Here is an 8,566-nt window from a genome sequence, read left to right as displayed (position 1 = left end):
CAGTATTTGTCATCAAATTCTATGTTTCTGTATGCAGACCCTCCAACATGACCCGCCGCACTGCTCTGTTTCTAGACTTCCCTCTTAATTTATGATTTCCATCACCTGTGTTGAACTAGTTAAATGATAAGAAAGCTGTTTCTTCACAGGTGATGGCAATAATAAATTAAGAGGGAAGTCCAGAACCAGAGCATTTTGTACCTAGTGGGGCGGGTCATGTTGGAGGGTATGTGTATTTCCTGGAATGAACCTTTTTTTTTTTTCACATTAATGTTTTTTTTCACAGGCCCTACACTGGAACAGGCCACGGAGGAGGAGGATGATGATGATGATGATGATGCGGCTGCATTTAGTGGTAAGAATTATTACTGACATTGATCTGATGCCATCAGAGTAGCACTTTTCATCAGATTTTTCTGGCAAATGCGTAGAAATCGGATGAAAATTGTTTTTGTTTGAACTGGTGATATTGCCCATACAGTAGCAACCGATCACATTCCACATTAACATTTACAGTATCTAGTTACACTTACAGACGATAATACAGTACAGTAGGTAATATTTGATTGGTTGCTACTGTATGGACAACATCCTGTTCTAAAAAAAACACCCATCTTACTCAATTTCTCTCTCTCTCTCTCTCACCCCTTGTCACTGTCTCTCCATTCATCTCTCTAGATACTGTCAGTGATGAATTTCCCATTAGGCACGAGAGGCACGTACTGTACCTAGTGGCGGCATCTGTTTGGGGGCCTCAGTTGGATGCTTACAGTATGCTAATACTGTCATCCCAAAAATTACCACTACAGTAACTGCTAAATATTTTAAGTGTACTGTACAATATGCACATACAGTACTGTACAGTATACATAATTCAAAGCAAAAAAGAGCTGCTACCTTATTCTAGTCATAATCACCGGCATACGGGCTACTCACAAATTTTCTGATGGTCTCTGTGGGGTCCCTTGGAATCACCATGCCTGTCACAAGCATACCTTTTTTTACCCACCTGACACTGGGCCTGGACACTAGTGTACTATTACTATACTTTTTACTGTATACTGTATCTTATAATATTCTTCTCTTTTACCCACAGACGACGAGCCAGAATACATTTTTGGTAAATATACTGTACAGTAGCAATAGTTGGTACTGTAATTACAGTATTTTTTTTCTCCAACATTATTTTAAGTCAAACTGATATGACTAACTGTATTTTATCTTTTTACAGTCCGTCGCCAACCAGTGGAGGAGACACCTGGTAATAAAATATAAATACATAATGCACTGTACTGTATTCTAACTTACTGTAACATGTATAACACTGAGCTGATCATCTTCACACCCTCTGACATAACCTTACAGTACATACTGTACTTTCTCTCTTTTTTCACCCTCTTCACTCCACAAATGCATGCTGCCTTTCCTGACTACTGATATAATAGTGTGCAGAGCGTAGCGAGGCACCGTGCCCACCGCGTGGCGAGCGAAGCAAGCATGCAAGGGCCTGCGTTCCGCTCGCCGCCCCTGTCGGGATTGTGTGGTCGGGATTCCGTCGTCTGTATTTTGACCACCGGGATCCCGTCCAGCGGGATTACGTACTGATCTCCAGTCTGAGCCTGCCCTAGGCATAGGCATACTTGCCAAATGCCTAGGGGCACAAGCAGCTTCTGCTGATTAATATGATATGCAGCATGCCTACAGTATATTCTGTGTGTGACTGCGTCTGTATCTGCATACAAAATGCATTACTAATGTGCAGCATTATGTGTATAAGGGGTACTACAGTACTTTGTTGTGTAACATATACTGTAGCAAGGGCACTACTGTGTGGTCTAATGTGAACAAAGAGCAATATGATGTGATGCAATGTGAATAAGTGGGAATACTTTGAGGAGTAATGTGGTACTATCCTATGATGTAACGAGAATAAGAGACACTATTGCATGATATGTTGTGAATAAAGTTGCAGTACTGTGTGGCGTCATTTCAGATTGGGGAATTACTGTGTGGCCATGCCCCTTCCCAGCAAGAACATGCACCGTTTTGGGATGCACACCGAATGTGCACACTGTTGCTATTTTAAACATACAGTAGGTTGGAGGAGCACCAAAACGAGGACTGCTATGGTTGAGGGGTGATGGTGCTGGGAAAGGGGTACAGGCTCAGAGGCGGAAATAGCATCTGTGCAAGGGGGCAGCATCCAAAAACTTGACTAGGGAATCATATTATTTATGGCTGGCTCTGAGTACAGTCCACTATTATTGATAGTACTCCCTACAACACCACCTACAGTACTGTAACCCTCTTTTTTCTGAAGCTGTCATGAAATGTCATGACTGCTAATACATAAATGTCTACAGTATTTGTACTGTGGTGTTTTATTCCTTTGACAATTTGTTTATGACCTATTTAGGCTAAACTCTTGTACAGTACTTTCTATTTTGAATACCAGCAATACAGTATAATACTGTACCTACAGTATACAGTAGTAATTGTATAGTATTTGAATGTGACTAATGTTTTTTTATCCAATATAGAGCCAATGATTTATGGGGGCCCAAGACAGGGCCATGAACGGTGGGCTGGCCCAGAAGCGGGCAGGCAGCAGCCCACTTACACAAGAGGTAAACTAAAGCAATGTTTAAATTACCTCGACAGCATACAGTAGTGTTCGATTTACTGTACTGACAATACAGTACTGTACATTGTAAATAACAAGATTGTCTAATATAGAGTAAAGTACTGTATTGCCATTACTACACTGTAAAGTATTCAGTATTTGTTTTGTAATACTGTCCTTTTTTTCCCACAGAACAGTTGCAGCGTGCCATCCTGCTCCTGCGGGTGGTGGTCCACCTCTTAGTGGACCACTTTTTTAATATATTACTAAGATCGGTTTAATTTTATTTTTGTTTAATAAATATTTTTGTTATTGTACTCCATTGTATAGTATCTTTTTCTACTGTATAAGATAGGCATACTGTACACCATACAATTATCTGGCAGATAATCTGCCAGATCTGGCTGTTTGGAATGAAATTCTGGTAATGGATGAGAGCAAATGACAATCATCCATTACCATAATTTCATTCCAAACAGCCAATGTACAGGCAGCAGTTGATTGATACTGTATGCACACTTCTCCGTCTTCTTACTGTTTCATACTGTACATCTACCCCATGTGTGCTTTACAAGGAATGCAGAACGATGCATCAAGGGACATGGCAGCAGTACAGTACAGTACAATGCAAGGGACTAGGACACTATCTCACAGTACATTGAGCATACTGTACATTGTAGCAATAGCATACAGTAAGTGTGACATGTACAGTATAATACAGTGGGTGGCATGTACTGTATCACTGGGAAACTGATTAGGATCAACTGGTAATGTACAGTACCAATGGTAACCTACTGTATTGTATATACAAAGTTGTATGTACTACAAAGTGCTAGTACAGTAACAGTATGACCCTGCCTGGATGAAGCCATCAGAAGCCATAGACTCATGCCCAGTAACAGAGGGATAAAATGGGGGACACTTCTACCATGCCCCTGAAATGCCCAAGTATTCTGCCCCTCAGCAAGCTTGTGCATACAGTACAACCCCTTCTCTTGAGTCACAGTGCTCCCCAGGCCGCCACAGACACCAGTGAAACAAGATGCCTAACCAAGTTGTTTTACATACAGTATACCACTCTTAATTGAATTCCCATCATACAGTAGTACTAATTTATACAGTACAGGAAGTTGGGAATACAAACATTGGAAACCACGTCATGTTTATTTTAAGAAACACTTTATTTACGGACAAAATTTAACATTTTTATAATTTGTTTTTTTGTGGTGGGGGGTGCGGGGTAATGGTTTTTGTACTTAATTTTTTTATTTTTAGGTTTTGTTTTTTTGAATTATTTTTCGTTTTTGTCTTTTGCTTTTTAACACTGTCGCATACGGACACCAGAATAGAGGACTGACAACAGCAGCCCCTGGATGGAAACGCAGCCCAAGGCCCCAGATGGACACAGCACAATGGACTCGGCTGCTACTGGATAGATACAGCAGCGCCCAAAAAATCAACTGGTGACAGTGAAATAAAAGGGGCAACTTGAACCAGGCCCTTACATTACCAGGAATGTGGTGAGCCAAGTTCATGCACTCCCCTTTGAGTAACCGTGCTGCTCCAAATGGATTCAGCACAGTGAATGCAGCCCCAGAAAATGTACAGGTCATACAGGTACATTGACACAATTTTTTTAGCTTCAGCTGTGTGAAGCTGATGTGCTGAAGCTAGGAGGTAGGTAATGATCTGGTTTCATCATAGTGGAGCTTCCAAGTCATTTTCCTCCTCATTCTCAGCGCAGCGTTTATGGTATCCCTTATCTTCCTCTTTTCTGGAGCACCAATCCTCACGCGGCGTTCACACCTAGCCATGATGTCATGTACCAGATTTTTGGGCAGCGGAAGTTTGCCCTTGGAACCATCAAAGTTCACACGATTGGCCCACGTCAAGTATTTGTCGTATTTTACATGGTACTGGAACAGAGAATATGCATATTTCTGAATATGTCCATTTGAAGCTCTGTACAGATGGTCGTCCAGGGAAGTTGAGATGACAGCCAGGGCAATATTGTTCAGAGATCCTCCGAATGTATTGAGAAGTGGCCTGTGAGCAGGTGTGCTGGTCATCATTGGTGTTCCTGGCAACAGCACACTTGAATCCAGGCCTCCTCTGCGGTCGTCCAGGCCTCCTCTGCGGTCGTCCAGGCCTCCTCTGCGGTCGTCCAGTCTGCTGCGGTCGTCCAAGCCTCCTCTGCGGTCGTCCAGGCCTCCTCTGCGGTCGTCCAGGCCTCCTCTGCGGTCGTCCAGGCCTCCTCTGCGGTCGTCCAGTCTGCTGCGGTCGTCCAGTCTGCTGCGGTCGTCCAGGCCTCCCCTGCGGTCGTCCAGGCCTCCTCTGCGGTCGTCCAGTCTGCTGCGGTCGTCCAGGCCTCCTCTGCGGTCGTCCAGTCTGCTGCGGTCGTCCAGTCTGCTGCGGTCGTCCAGGCCTCCTCTGCGGTCGTCCAGGCCTCCTCTGACGTCGTCCAGGCCTCCTCTGACGTCGTCCAGGCCTCCTCTGACGTCGTCCAGTCTGCTGCGGTCGTCCAGGCCTCCTCTGACGTCGTCCAGGCCTCCTCTGACGTCGTCCAGGCCTCCGCTGACGTCGTCCAGGCCTCCGCTGACGTCGTCCAGGCCTCCGCTGACGTCGTCCAGTCCGCTGACGTCGTCCAGTCCTCCTCTGCGGTCGTCCAAGCCGCTGACGTCGTCCAGTCCTCCTCTGCGGTCGTCCAGTCCGCTGACGTCGTCCAGTCCTCCTCTGCGGTCGTCCAGGCCTCCTCTGCGGTCGTCCAGGCCTCCTCTGCGGTCGTCCAAGCCGCTGACTTCGTCCAGTCCGCTGCGGTCGTCCAGTCCTCCTCTGCGGTCGTCCAGTCCTCCTCTGCGGTCGTCCAGTTCTCCTCTGCGGTCGTCCAGGCCTCCTCTGCGGTCGCCCAGGCCGCCTCTGCGGTCGCCCAGGCCGCTGACTTCGTCCAGTCCGCTGCGGTCGTCCAAGCCGCTGACTTCGTCCAGTCCGCTGACTTCGTCCAGGCCTCCTCTGCGGTAGTCCAGGCCTCCTCTGCGGTCGTCCAGTCTGCTGCGGTCGTCCAGGCCTCCTCTGCGGCCGTCCAGTCTGCTGCGGTAGTCCAGGCCTCCTCTGCGGTCGTCCAGTCTGCTGCGGTCGTCCAGGCCTCCTCTGCGGTCGTCCAGTCTGCTGCGGTAGTCCAGGCCTCCTCTGCGGTCGTCCAGTCTGCTGCGGTCGTACAGGCCTCCTCTGCGGTCGTCCAGTCTGCTGCGGTCGTCCAGGCCTCCTCTGCGGTCGTCCAGTCTGCTGCGGTCGTCCAGGCCTCCTCTGCGGTCGTCCAGTCTGCTGCGGTCGTCCAGGCCTCCTCTGCGGTCGTCCAGTCTGCTGCGGTCGTCCAGGCCTCCTCTGCGGTCGTCCAGGCCTCCTCTGACGTCGTCCAGGCCTCCTCTGACGTCGTCCAGGCCTCCTCTGACGTCGTCCAGGCCTCCTCTGCGGTCGTCCAGGCCTCCTCTGCGGTCTTTCCTTATGTTACACCAGAAAATATTGTAGTACACCTTATACACATACTGTACAGTACAGTAATGCCACACATTAGTAATGCATTTCATATTTACATTTTCTGATTTAATTTCATAGAGCCGCAGTCACTCACAGAATATAGGCATGTACTGTAGCATCTCATTTTATTCAGCAGAAGCTGATTATTCCCGTTTGGCTAGTTTGCCGTCTCTGTACAGTACAAAAAAGTTATAGTGTCAGTGAAAAAAGCACCTCATGACAGATACTGTACACAAGCGCATGTCTAAATACTGTATACTGTAAGCAGTGACATTAAGGGGTACAGTATATGCAATTGCGGTCGAATTCCGTCAGGAATACGAAAAAATGGACACGGGATCCCCCATCTTTTTAGAACCAGCACAGGGCTCTGCGCCTGGTCCTGGTGCAAAAACTAAGGGGGACAAAAAAGCGTAGGGGTTCCCCGTATTTTTGACCGGTCCCTGCGGCCATGGCATTAAATACCCAACTAGTCACCCCCTGGCCGGGGTACCCTGGAGGAGTGGGGACCCCTTAAATCAAGGGGACCCCCCTCCAGCCACTCGATTATCTCTATCGCCCCTGTGTATTGTAGCTAGGGGATTGTGACGCTCCTTCAGCATTGCCCCGTAGCTTGCAAAATCTGTGCTGTTATTTGCTCCATACTGTAGCTGAGTGCCTCCTAGGAGCTACAGTACAGTAGGAGTCACAGGCGGTAACCATTTCAATTGAGTCTGCCCTGCTATAGAATTGTATGTGTACCGTACGGTGCATAGAACCTTTACAGTAGAAACTCTCCTGCAGCTTGGGGGACAAAAAGCATAGGGGTTCCACCTATTTTTTTAACCAGCACCGGGCTCCACTAGCTGGACAGATAATGCACAGCCGGGGGACACTTTTATACCGGTCCCTGCGGCCATGGAATTAAATACCCAACTAGTCACACCTGACCGGGGTACCCTGGAGGAGTGGGGACCCCTTAAATCAAGGGGACCCCCCCCTCCAGCCACTCGAATATCCCTATCGCCCCTGTGTATTGTAGCTAGGGGATTGTGACGCTCCTTCAGCATTGCCCCATAGCCTGCAAAAATCTGTGCTGTTATTTGCTCCATACTGTAGCTGAGTGCTTCCTAGGAGCTACAGTACAGTAGGAGTCACAGGCGGTAGCCATTTTAATTGAGTCTGCCCTGCTATAGAAATTGTATGTGTACCGTACGGTGCATAGAACTTTTACAGTAGAAACTCTCCTGCAACTTTGGCCTGCTTTATGTAAAACTTGTGGTTTGTCAGCTTGCTATGCGATCGAGTCCGGTGTAACGTACTGTAATGTGCATAGACCTTGCTTACAGTATCTCTGTTTGCTAGGGGATTGTGACGCTCCTTCAGCATCGCCCCGTAGCCTGCACAACTTATGCCATTTCTCATTCCATACCCGACTGCTGCCTGCCACGAGGTGGGGGTTCAGGGGTAGTGGTCACTTTGACAGTGTGCTACAGTATGCGATTGAGTCCGGTGTACCGTAATATGCAATCCTACAGTATAGTAACTTATCCCCATCGCCCCTGTGTATTTTGGCTAGGGGATTGTGACGTTACTTCAGCATTGCCCCATAGCCTGCAAAAGGGTTCAGGGGCGGCGGCCATTTTGCCAGTGTGCTATGCGATCGAGTCCGGTTACCATAATGTGCATACTGCTGTATGTATTTTAGCTAGGGGATTGTGACGCTCCTTCAGCATTGCCCCATAGTCTGTACAATTTGGACTATTACTTGCTCCGTAGCCTAGGGCCTCTGTGGGGCAAGGAGTCATACTGTAGGTGGTAGCCATTTCTATTGAGTCTGCCCAGCTACAGAATTGTATGTGTACTGTACGGAGCATAGAACCTTAACATTAGAACCACTCATGCAGCTTTGCCCTGGTTTACTGTATGTGAATAAAAAAAATAATAAAGTGTATGAAAAAAAACTAACATGCATTCGTACTGTACTGTACATGGAATCGAACCCGGGACTCTGAGTATAGGAAGCGAAACACTTCACCACTTCGCCGCAGACAAATGTATAAATCCATTGGTTTTGATTATGCTGTAATGGCTACGGGATTAGGACGATAACATACAGTACTGTACAAAATTCCGAATCTTGAGAGGCAATAGTGAACTTCTAACACACATCCATTTGCGACAGTGTACACTACTGGTTTTATGTTTTGCCTGCGGGACTTGGACGCTCACATACAGTATTCATAAAGTATTGTAGATGGATCATATACTGTATGCTGTACTATTTGCGTCTGTGTCGTATATACAGTACTGTATTAAATAATGCAGCGTAATGAGTATTTACTGTATGCAGCGTAATGAGACGCCTTAGTAAAGTAGTCCTTATTATGTATTCCAGTATTGTATTTTACGGGAGACCACACGCATGCG

General features: G+C 47.2%; 1 long non-coding RNA gene across 1 annotated transcript; it reads left to right on the top strand.

Moving 5' to 3' along the window:
* Positions 1–1,230: 1,230 nt before the first annotated feature.
* LOC134911416 (uncharacterized) lies at positions 1,231–2,901 on the top strand. The gene is made up of 3 exons (XR_010176547.1): positions 1,231–1,261; positions 2,541–2,627; positions 2,816–2,901. It is a non-coding gene; the product is annotated as an uncharacterized LOC134911416 (long non-coding RNA).
* The last annotated feature ends 5,665 nt before the right edge of the window (positions 2,902–8,566 follow it).

Source organism: Pseudophryne corroboree, chromosome 4, assembly GCF_028390025.1.
Source record: "Pseudophryne corroboree isolate aPseCor3 chromosome 4, aPseCor3.hap2, whole genome shotgun sequence".
Classification (NCBI taxonomy): Eukaryota; Metazoa; Chordata; class Amphibia; order Anura; family Myobatrachidae; genus Pseudophryne; species Pseudophryne corroboree.
Note: the sequence above shows the minus strand (reverse complement) of the source record. Positions and strands in the feature narration are given on the sequence as shown.